Below are 12,220 nucleotides of genomic sequence, written 5' to 3' on the forward strand. Positions count from 1 at the left end.
AACATTTTCTATCATGACCTATCACTGAGAGAAATTAAGGAAGCAGGAACTCCAGGCAAGAACCCAAAGACACTTGCTTGCTATTTTACAAAGTATTGCCTCTGACCAGTGAACTTTCCCAAAACCAAAACAGTACAGCAGAAACTATGGAGGAATGCTGCTGGATGGCTCATTGCAGGCTCATGCTTAGCTAGCTTTCTTGTACCACACAGGCCCACCTGTCCAGGCAACAGTGTTGCCCACACTAGGGCTGGGCTCTCCTACATCAGTTAACAAACTCAAGACAGTACCAACAGACAAGCATGCCAACCAATCTGATCTGGAAATTCCCCCAGTAGAGAATCCCTTATCGGTTGATTCTAGGAGACAATTAAATTTAACCACAATAGTGTGCAAGAGATTTAAGAAGACTTGGGTTATTTTCCAAGTTGTTGAGATGAGGAACAGTTGTAGGAAGTCATGAAATTTAGGTGAAGTTTAGGTGTGATATGTATGTACTTACTGATAGTGAAAGGAATAGAAACTTTTTGAGAACCCTAGCAGGTAAAGTGGAGCCAGGCTGGCTATGTTCCAGGAACTTGGCTGAGCACAATAAGGTGGAACCAAGAATGCAGGTCATCTGGTTCATGAGCTCTAGGTTCTAGGAACTTGGCTAAAAACAAAGTAGATGAGCAAGATTAAATTCCTGAGAAAAACATGTACAGGGTGTTCTCCACATGACTGACTAAATGATGGGCTGGTACATTCCACTGGTATTTCCCCTCACCCCCTGGTTTGTGGTTTTTTTTTTCCTTTAAATCCCCTTCTCCCCCTGGGCTCAGGGTCAAACTCTTCTACCCCTGTGCCGGTTATGAGTCTTGACCTCAGCTGGCTGATCCTGAAATAAAGCCTCTTGCTGTTTACATCAAGATCAGTGTCTTGCGAGTTATTGGGTGGCCATAATATCCCAAGGCTTGAGTGAGGGTCTCCCCTCTCGGGGTTCTTTCAATAGTCTATTTGTATAGACAGAATGGTGCTTTTGTAGAGTGCTAAACTTTTGGCTTTTGCTTATAGTAACCAAAGAGACAAATGACTCACGTCTTCCAGCTTCTGCTTGAGCTCTTTGAAAAAGTTTCTTGTCAGGTAGGCAAATTTCCAAGGCCAGGTCTTGCCAAGTTTGGGTTGGCCATGGCAGGGAGGATGAGACATGGTTCCCATCCCTGGAATGAGCCAGCAGGGTGTGGATCTCTATGAGTGGAGATAGAGATAGAGATAGAGATAGAGATAGAGATAGAGATAGAGATAGAGATAGAGATAGATAGAGAGATAGATTAGATATAGATTAGATATAGATATAGATATAGATATAGATATAGATTAGATATAGATTAGATCAGATATAGATATAGATATAGATATAGATATAGATATAGATATAGATGAGATAGAGATAGAGATAGAGATAGAGATAGAGATAGAGATAGAGATGAGATAGAGATAGAGATAGAGATAGAGATAGAGATAGAGATAGAGATAGAGATAGAGATAGAGATAGAGATAGAGATAGAGATAGAGATAGAGATATATTTTCCCTGCCAAGGTTATCAGGGAATGTTCTTCCTGCCCAGGTTAATGACTCCATGATAATTAGAATCATGAGTCTATAAGTTGAGGGTTTGTCTATGTCTCTGCAAAATGGTAAATGCTGAGACCTTCAGGACAGCCCTTAAGGCTGTGGGAAAGAACCCTGAAAACATGAGTTCAAAAATATATAATTTCTCAACTATGCAAAATATAAGGATGCAATATGAATTGTATAAGGAGCTTCACAGATCTAAAAGTGGCAGCTGTACTATGAGCCAACTTGTTAAAAAGATACTAAGGAAGGAGATAACAAGATTTAGGGAGTGGTGATTGTAGGACAAGATCCCACAATGCTTTTTGTTTATTCTTAGAAAATCAGGAAGATTCTTGAATTCAAAGTCAGTCTGGTACTTGGGGGAGTTTATGTCTAGCACCAGACAAAGTAGGAATAATAATTTCAGGACAGGGTCCCACTCAGCTATCTCATTGTCTGTACTTAACAAAGGCAGGCAGTTCCCTGAATTCTTTTGTAATCTTAAAAAAAAAATGTGCTTGCTGTCTTTTTCGAAGAATCTAGAGCCTTGAGTTATAGGATAATTAAATAGGATTATTCACAGGATAATTATTAAATAGGATAAATATGATAATAGGATTAAATAGGATAATTCACAGGATAATTAAAAGGGAAACTGCAGTAATGACTGAATTGATATGTAAATAAAAGACTGGGCTTTTGATCTTCAAGATATGAGCTATACAGAGATGCTTTTAGAACAGCAAGAGAAAACTGTCTCAATCAGAACATAAGTCATCAGCTTGTAAGCCACAGTCAAATCTTTTGTTTAACTGCTCTCAAACACACCTTCTCAGAACCCCTCTTCAAGCCAGGGCTGGTCCTTGGCAAGGTTCTGAGGATATTTCCTCTGTAAAATACAGAGCAGGTCTGGGTACACAGATAAGAACTTGCTCACTGGTTGGATATTTGATTGAAACCTCTAGAGTGACTCTCTGCTGGTACTCTTCCTGACCATCTCTTATTCCTACCCCAGACCCCATTCTTCTTCACCTTAGCTACTACCTGGCTTTTGCTTATAAGAGAGCCCTCATTGTTGCACACCTACCCCCTTTTTGGATGCCTGTTTTCTACAATCTCTTTGTTTTCTCCATTCACCCCGAGATGGTAATTTACTGTTCTTTGGTGTAGGACACATCTACCAAGTATCTGACAAACTGAACCCCTACCCACCCACTCACCATCCTGTATCCTTTTCCCAGCTGCCTTCCCTGAACCATTGTTCTTTCCTTACTCTAAGGCCTATGTGGCTGCAGGATAAAAAGTGGTGACATTTGTCAGTTGTAGGAAGTGCAGCAGGGAAAGTTCCCAAAGGCTTGACACCCTCTGACCTTCAGGCTTTATCTGTTTGATTTTGGAAGAAAAATTCAGACCAGAGAAAAATGTATTTACTCTTTCTCAAGTTTATAGGTCTGATGTTTATGACAATAGAAGGGGAGGGACTTTATCCTGACAATCCCCCAATAAAAGCTAATTCTGTTGCCATGGGAAGCATCTTTGTCCTCCTCAAGTCCTGTTTGACTCCTTATTTTTTTTTCAAATTTTATTTCTGTAATTATCTGGACAGGTGCTAGGGGTACATTAACATTTGTTTGTTTGTTTGTTTTTTCTTCTTTTATATTTTAATTTTTTCCTTTTTTGATTGGACATTTTATTTATTTACGTTTCAGATGTCATCCCATTTACCCATTTCAACACTCCAAACCCACCTATCCTATCTCCCCTCCTCCTTTTTTGCTTTTATACCATTTTAATTACATGCAAGTATTAAGGTCAATTCTAGCTTGAGGAACTAGCAATACAATAGATGCAAATAGTTAAAAAAAAAACAAACAAGCAAGACAATAAACACAAATAGTCAAAGAACAAGCAAGGCAATAAACAAAGTTCCTGGAACACTCCTGAACACTCCCAAGATCACTGTTTCTAGGGGCTTATCAGGATGATCAAAATATCTGAGCCTACTTTCCTGTCCTAGCCCAAAGTCATTCTCATGTCTAAAGCCTGCTTCCTTGTTCTAGCCTAAGATTTAGATTCCTGCCTGAAATTATTGAACACAGAAGTAATTTCAGGCTGTTTTGACTCCTTAAAAATCACTCCCAATTTCTGGATAGCTGGGCTCTGGGCTAGGACTTCCGTCTGCTGAGAAGCCCATGTGATAAAGGCAGTATCAATCAAAACATTAGAGAAACATTTTTGGAAGTTATCACCAAGCCTAGGAAATAAACCAATTCACAACATTAGCAGCTCTCTCCCCATGATTTTCCAAGTCTACATACCTAACACCAACTTTGTGAACAAGGGAGACCCCTGTCCCCCACTGCATTTACAGCCACAGTGCTCAATACAGCAAGCATTCAGGACATATATGCTGAGTAAACCATCTCTAGTGTCTAGAGGAGGAAGTGCAAAAGGAGGAGTCTAGATCCTTCAAAATATTGCAAGTTAAGCAAAGATCTGTATACCTCACAGAAGTTAGCTTCATATGCTTCAATTTCTTCATCTGTGAAGTAGACATGATAGGAAATAATATTGTGTTGACTGAGTTAGTATTCAATGACTCAGAATTAAAGGTTTATGAAGCCAAAATTTGACCCAAGCAATCTGCATCTTAAGTCTCCAGTGTGAGCTGACAGGGCGGCAGAGCTACTTTTATGAGTTAGCTGCCCCCCACTCCCTGTGCTCAAGTCTTCTACCTGTCATACATGCATTTTCATTACATAATATTAAAATAATTATATTTGATTAAATATCTGACCTGATTATCAGGAAATGCATAAAAAAATTCAAAATCTAAGGAAGTGAGTGATAATATCTGCCTTTTGGCCATCCTATTGAAAGTTCTAGTTTTGAAACACTTTAGAGAGCTCAATAGGGATAATGATGATGATGATGGTGGTGGTGGTGGTGGTGATGGTGGTGATGGTGATGATGATGATGATGGTGACTGGTAACTGGTGACTGGTGACTGGTGATTGGTGATTGATGATGGTCATGGTGCTGGTGAAGATCATGAATATGTGCATTATATCTCCCCCCTACTACCAGCATGGCAGATACAAATGAGAAGTCAGTAAATGAAGACCCAAAGAAAGAGACTGAGCCTGTCCATTCATCCTCTATCCCCTGCTTGACACAGCACCAAGAAAAAGAAAAGAAAAGAAAAAAAAAAACCGTGTTGAGTGAACAATGAGATTACTGTGTGATAAATGAGTTTTTGTGTTTTTAATTTGTGTGTGTGGTGTACATGCCTGTGGATGTCTGCACATGTGCAGACCTGAAGTTTAAACCTGCTCATTTTCTCAATTGTTCTCCATTTCCTTTTCAAGGAAGAGTCTCTCATATGAACCTAGAGCTCGCTGATTGGCTAGTGTGGCTAGCCACCTTGTTCCAGAGGTTGTCTGTCTCTACTTCCCTAGATCCTGGGTTACAGGTATAATTCTCCTTATTTGTAAGACACAGCCTCTCTCTGATCCTTATGCTCTAATCACTAAGCTGTCTTTCCAAGCCCACATGTTTTTGTTTTTAAAGAAAGAATATTGAGAATAACTGTTCAGGATTCTGGAAGGAAAAGCCAATAAACATAGTTTCAAGACTTAAAATATATCTCAGAACTCAGATTCTAGAACACATGACAAAAGCAATTATCTTTAAAATCTATGGTGTATTGAATGACTTTTCTTTGGAAAATTTCAATACCTAATTTTGGGGAGACCAACTAGAAGGAGAATTTCCCTTCCCAATAAAATAGTACAGATAATTTCAATTATCCAGAGAAAGGGGACAATTGCTTTGCCCTTCTCTGTTCCTATGCTGAAATCCAACTGCCTTGTGAAGAACTATGGGAAACAGCAGGGCATGCCTGCTTCCTCCCTCTTCTCTAATAAGGTTTGTCATTTACTGAAATGTGAGATGCAGCCCCCTTCACTGTGTTGTGCATGCACAGCCAACCTCTCCAAACACTAAGCCACAAAGGAAGACTGAAACTCACTGCCTTCCTGCTCTTGCATTCCACAGTACATATTGCACATGTGCAGCCATGCATACAGTGAAAATGCCTGAGGTGTTCACACACAGAGAAGAATGCATGTACACATGTACACATGCATGCACACACATACACATGCCAATCTCCTGAAAGCACTTGTTAACCTCAATCAAAATGCATAGCTAAGGGAGGAAGTCGTTTACATCTTTGCCTCTTAGAAGGTCATGGGGGTGTTTTTCTTGCTTTCTGCAAGAAGTAAAAACTGAGACCAACAACATCACTTATCTTCTTTGGGGAATCTAGGGAAATATGGAAACCATCAGAGCCCACACTCCTGGATGTAGAAAGAGGGCATTCTGGCCTGGCTGAAAGCACACAGAGAAAGCTGTTTGATTTCCCAGCTAAAATCTCTCTAAGATGCCAAAAGCATGTGGGCTCAAGAGGGTAGACCAACTTGATGGGTCTCAACCTCTGTAAGTATGTCTACTACATATTATAAGTATGTGTTTAAAAGAAATGAGTACATCCCCGTATTATTCAGAAAATGGCGCCACCTTTCTTAAATACACTGCCCTGAATAGTTTTCATCTCTCCCTCTTCTCCAGGGCAAAACACTCTGTTTTAATTTTACAGACCAGCATACTACCACTACTCTTTGATGCTTTGGTATATTTTTCACCTTAGGCAAGGACTGCCATTTCCCATCCTAAGCTCTCACAATGTTTTATATACTCTGTTCTTTTTAAATGAATAGACATATTGAATTGCAATTACTTGATTACATCCTATTCCCTTTCATGAGTAAGAATGACTCTCTCTCTCTCTCTCTCTCTCCCTCCCTCCCTCCCTCCCTCCCTCCCTCCCTCCCCCCCTCTCTCTTTCTTTCTTTTTTTTCTTTCTTTCTTTTTTTCAGACAGGGTTTCTCTGTGTAGTCCTGGCTGCCCTGGAACTCACTCTGTAGACCAGGCTGGCCTTGAACTCAGAAATCTGCCTGCCTCTGTGCTGGAATTAAAGATGTTTACCACCACTGTCCGGTGAAGAATGGTTTTCATAGAGAGATACCCATTTACTCATTTGCAGATGCCCCATACCCACTAAATTGGTAGAATCATGGTACTAACTGGAAGACAGTATCAAGCACACTGCTTTTGGAGCTGCAGTGTTATAGTCCCAACCCCAGCTCTGATCTTTGTAAGCTAAGCAGATTGTGGTCAGAAAAAAAAACAAAAAACAAAAAACAAAAAAAACACATACCTCTACATCTTTATTTTCCTTTTCTTGAAAATGGAGATATTAATGGTATCCACCTCACAGCAGTTATAAGCCATTTAATGAGTTAATTCATGTAGAGCACTTAGAACTCTGCTTAAATCAAATTAAACACTCCATAAATATTCACTTGCACTTGAGTGGATTTGTGAATACAGTGAGCTCACCAAACATAACTCAGGGTTACTCAGGGTGGCCCTGCTTTGAGCACCATTCAGAAAGAAAAGGAAAGGCAGGATTTTAAAAAGGAAATGAAAACAACTGCCAATTCCATAGGAAGGGAGAGAAAAATTTCCTGGAAGAGTATGTTAGACCAGAATAGCCATCTTTATTTTTATAAAATGCAATATGCCACAACTTCACTTGTGTGTCTATGTGATCTTGTGAGTGTGCATATGTGTAAGACCAGAGGTCAACATTATGTCATTGGGTATCTTCTCAGTTGTTCTTTTACCTTAATTTTGAGACAGTCTTTCTCTGGTACCTGGTACTCATCAATTGGGCTACTGGGTGGCCTGTGAGCTCCAGAGATCTCCTTGTTTCTGCTTCCCCACGCTGAGGTTGCAGACACACACTGCAGCCCCCAGCCTTTTACAGAGGAGCTAAGGAGCTGAACTCAGATCCTCATGCTTGCATCTAAATACTGTACTAATTCAGGTACCTCCTCAGCATCACTCAAGGCTGTTTAGATATAGTTCATCTGAATAAGATTATCACTTCTCATAGAAAGAACCTTCAATATAAATGTTGAGGGATATTTGTCAAATTGATGAACTAAGCAAGCTGTTTTATTCAACTTGTAAAGTATAATTCCTCCTTCAGTCAAATGATAGTTCTTATCAACCCTGGTTTACTCTCTATTACTTTTTTTTCAGGGAAGCTAAAATTTGGGAGCTTTTGTAGGGGAATACATCCATTTAATTCATTCAGTGTTGCTTAACAGGACTGGCTCTCTTCTGAGTGTTTTAGCAATCTGGTACATGGAACGTATTCACATAAACATTACAAGCCTCTCTGAAACCACTTTCTTATCCACAACATCTCTTTGCTTAGCTAATCAGAAGGGGCAGATGTTTGGAACTGTGAGTTGTCTGGCTGTGGGCACTGATGAGCAGGGCATGGTATAGCAAGGAAGTCATCACTATTACCACTCAATAGACTGGAATCAGTTGTAAAACATTCCAAATAAAATGCTTAGATACATAAATTTGAAGAAATCTGGAATAGACTAAAATGAACAGTTTTTGTATTTTTTTTGAAAACTTTCGAAGTCCCCATGTGTCATTTTCTAACAGGGAGTGTTCAACACTGATTGTTCTGGGCTGATTCTCAGCCCATACAGTTTTCCAACACTATCCCACTCAACGCTAGTGTTCCAAGGAATGCAGTTTGAGAAAATGATGATGACGTTGCCAAGAGACATCTTAGAGGCAATGATAAAGCTTTTGTACTGTTATTCTTCCCCTCTGAGTTGGTTTTGAAAATGTTTTTGTTTGTTTGAATTTTTATTTCCGCCAGTCTACTAAGTCAAATTTCCTAGTTTTCATATAAACTTTCCACAAATGGTATCCATATGAGTCTGACCTCCTCTGACTCACATGGGGTACTGAGTAGTGTCTCCCTGGGTGGGATAATGCTTCTCCACTGTCAATGAGAGACTCTATGGTGTGTGGCCACATTGACATGGCATTGAGCAAGATAAGTGCCTGCCACCAGGAGAAGTGTCTTTTTCCGACTCAAAGAGACTCTAATTCTTTTTGACAGTCTCTTGGGGGTGGGGTGCATGTCTGGTACAGATTTACTAGCTCTGAACCCTGGATCCAATCCTTGGGATGTGGACATCCTTTTAAAGGCAACCAGCCACATGGGCCAGAAAACAAATGGTAAGTATTCTCTTTCTCTATGATGACAGCATTGCTTTGTTAATATCCCCTAGTCTTGCTTCTTTAGTTCTACTTTGCCTGGGACTTGGCCATTCTGTGAAGAACTATTCCAGGGAGAACTAAGAATGAACTAGTTTCTGCTGTGCTGGCTTCCTCTTCCCTTTCTTTAGTTCTCATATTTCCCTGGAACTTGTTCCCTCTAGGCAGTCCTGCCAAGGAGCACTACTGTCGTGTTACATGGTTTTGGATATTTACTATCTATATGTGACACAGAGGTGCCCCATCTTGGCCTAAGAAGCCACAAATTTGCATTTCTGTTGTATTTTCTGATGCAGAGAATACTGCAATCAGTGAGAGACAAATCTTATGCTTCAGAGGGTGACATGGTAGGATCGCTGTCTTTAAAATCTTTCTTAAGAGGAAAAATTCAGGCCACACATATAGAGGTATTTAAAAAAGACTAGGATTCCTGTTTGATCATGTGAACTGTAGCAGAGTGTCAAAGTATGTAAGTATGCTGGAACACAAAGAGAGTTGGGTTACTAGAGCCATTTGTAACTGTTTTGTGTACCTTTGAAGGGCACAGACTTTGGTAATGTTCATTTCAAGGTGACTTGAAGAATGGCAATCAAAATATAATATTTCAAATTCCTGAAGAGTATTTCCCTAGCTGTCTACATCAAGCTTGTCGTATGAAAAGAATGTAAGATGATGGTTTGGCAAAGCTGTCAGGTCACAGCCTCAATGGAAATATAAACAGATCATGGCTGCTCATGCCATTTGGACAAAAGGTCAGTGGTGTGGTCCTCCAGGCAACATTATAGACTTCTTATATGAATTTGCTAAACTGAATCTTTACATCTCCATATAATGTAATTTACCCACATTGTATAAATGAAAAAGCCAAGGTACAATGTCAATAATCACTCAGCAAGTAACTTATAGGATGAGAGACAAACTCATGTCACTTGATTCCAATGCTTTCTTCTTACCTACCCTACTACAGTAACTTCAGGACTATAGAGTACATGTGGGTATGCTGTGAATTAATTTCAGGAAACTGGAGTGACAGTCTCCATAGTCTTTGTGTGTAGTGCTGATCAAAAAAGATACCAGTGGAAAGTGTTTCATGCCATGTGATGAGTTACTCTTGTCTTTGACTCCTTCTAAATGCCACTGGCTTTCTCATGTGTTTAATATACTTATTCATACAGTGAATGGCATAACAGAAGGATGAGATGAGGCACAGGGTCATGTCTGGTGGAAGAACTCTTCCTTGACCTTACAAATGCATATGTTAGGAGAACAAAGACTAAATCCACTAGCCAAAGCTTGTACCTTAGGAAATGATAAAACGAACAAATTAAATTCAAAGTAAGAATTCAAAAATTAAAGGTTATAACAGAAATCAATGAAATTAAAAACTTAAAATCAGTAGAGAAAAAAATCAATGATCAAAAGATGTATCCTTTGAAAAATCAATAGAATAATCCATTAACCAGACCTGACCAAGGCCAAAAAGGAAGATCCCAACTGCTAATGTCAGAAATGAAGGAACAGTCTTCACTACTGATCCCATGAACATTAAAAGGCTAACAATACAACATTACTAACAATTCTATGGCTTACAATTAACAATTAAGTAGCTTAGATGAAATGGACCAATTCATTGAAAATCATACAAGTAAAACTATATAATCTTGTTAGACCCATGCCTATTATAGAAATTGGCTGGTAATAAGTCACCTGTTAAAACAGAAAACACCAGGCACAGACAGCTTTACTGGTGAATACATAAGATGTTTAATGAAGATGCTTTCTTAATTATTTTAAAAAATTGTTCAGAAAATTAGAGGACAAGGAACTGTATGAGTCAAATTTACTCTAATTCAAAAGCCAAATAAATACAAGAACATAAAACTATATACAGTATCTCTCATCAATATAACTGTAAAAGGCTTCAATGGAATATTAGCCAACTAAATCTAACAATTGAATAAATAGAATTATATACTATAACCAAGTCATATGTATCCTAAGAATTCAAGGATGGTTCATCATTCTAAAGTAACAAAACCCATTATAAAACACTAAAGTTACACCAACTTGGGGTCACAAAAATATTCCAGTGCCGGGCATAGGATACCTCCTTATCTCCTTTTGAATTGTTGATCGGGGAGTATAAGGATGCACAAAAAAATATAGGCTACTGCAATTGCCCTTGGTACCTTTCAGAAAAAGGAAGTAATGTCCAATTGCTCAAGAGACCACACATTTTGGGACCAAGGCAGATAAATCAATCAGTTTCTAGCCTGGGAGTTACTTTACTGAGGACTATTTCTCAGTGAAGTTTTAGAAGTTTTAGAAGGAGCCATGCAAGCTCCTGAAGGAGAAAAGCAATTAGTCTTATCCACCTACAATTCCAACAAACCACAACAGTGAATAGCATAGAGAAATTTTTAAAAATGTGGATATGATCAAGATACATTGTATAAAATGTTCTAAGAATTAGTAAAATTGCATATAAAATAAATATAAAAAATTGTAGCTCCATTAGGTTTGATCATACACTTACAATTAATATAATAACATTGCCTCATTATAGTGTTCTATGCTATTAAATAACACTACAGCACTTTGCAGTTAGTAAAGACTCCTTGCAGATGGTCTTATAATTTCTAAGATCTAACTTTGTGGCCATTCATTTCACTTATTCACAACCAATGACTAATGGATACTTTGATTCAGTTATTATTTATGAACAAACTATAATACATTAGATCTATTAAGAATAATAAGAAAGAAACATTGAGTTACCTTGGGTATCTGTGAAAGCAGACAGTGAGAACAGTTTAAAGGAGGTTAGAGGCATTAGACCTATGGCTTCAGAGTGCTCAGTTAGCAGCTGCTTGGCTTCATATCCATGAGCAGATCATCATGGGAGTGAGAGCATATGGTAGAGAAACTTCCTATTTCAAAGCCTTGTGAAGGACAGGAATTGGAAGGCAGGGAAGACAGGGTATTACTTTAAATTCTTGTTCCCAATGACCTACTTTCTCCAGCTAATCTCGATGTCCTACAGTTTCTCAAATCTTCCAAAAGGATTTCACAAGCTGGGAACCAAGCATACGACACATGAGCCTGTTGTGGATATCTCCTATTCAAATCATTTAACTATTTAAATTCCCCTTATTTCTTTCTTTCCCAGTGTCCATCCTTTCTTAAGTGTATGTTTGAGTTTCTGATTTATAGCATTACATTTTAAAACATGTCTTTCAAGGAAGGCTTTCTAAAGGAGAGCTTCTCCCAATCTCTGTTTGTCTGTGGAAGTTTTTATTTCTCTTTCTCCTTTGGAGGATAATTTTGCAGGATTCAGCATCTTAGGATGATGCATCTTTATTTTTCAAAAATTTAAATAATTCCTTCACTTTTTTTTTATTCTTG

General features: G+C 38.6%; 1 long non-coding RNA gene across 1 annotated transcript in view; it reads right to left on the reverse strand.

The window, feature by feature from the left end:
- LOC143441599 (uncharacterized) overlaps positions 1–11,749 on the reverse strand; it is a 74,252-nt gene extending 62,503 nt beyond the window's left edge. Inside the window, exon 1 of the long non-coding RNA XR_013109160.1 lies at positions 11,594–11,749. This is a non-coding gene — a long non-coding RNA (uncharacterized LOC143441599). The remainder of the gene's footprint in view (positions 1–11,593) is intronic.
- Between the last annotated feature and the right edge of the window lie 471 nt (positions 11,750–12,220).

The sequence above is a fragment of the Arvicanthis niloticus genome, chromosome 3, assembly GCF_011762505.2.
Source record: "Arvicanthis niloticus isolate mArvNil1 chromosome 3, mArvNil1.pat.X, whole genome shotgun sequence".
In the NCBI taxonomy this organism is placed as follows: domain Eukaryota; kingdom Metazoa; phylum Chordata; class Mammalia; order Rodentia; family Muridae; genus Arvicanthis; species Arvicanthis niloticus.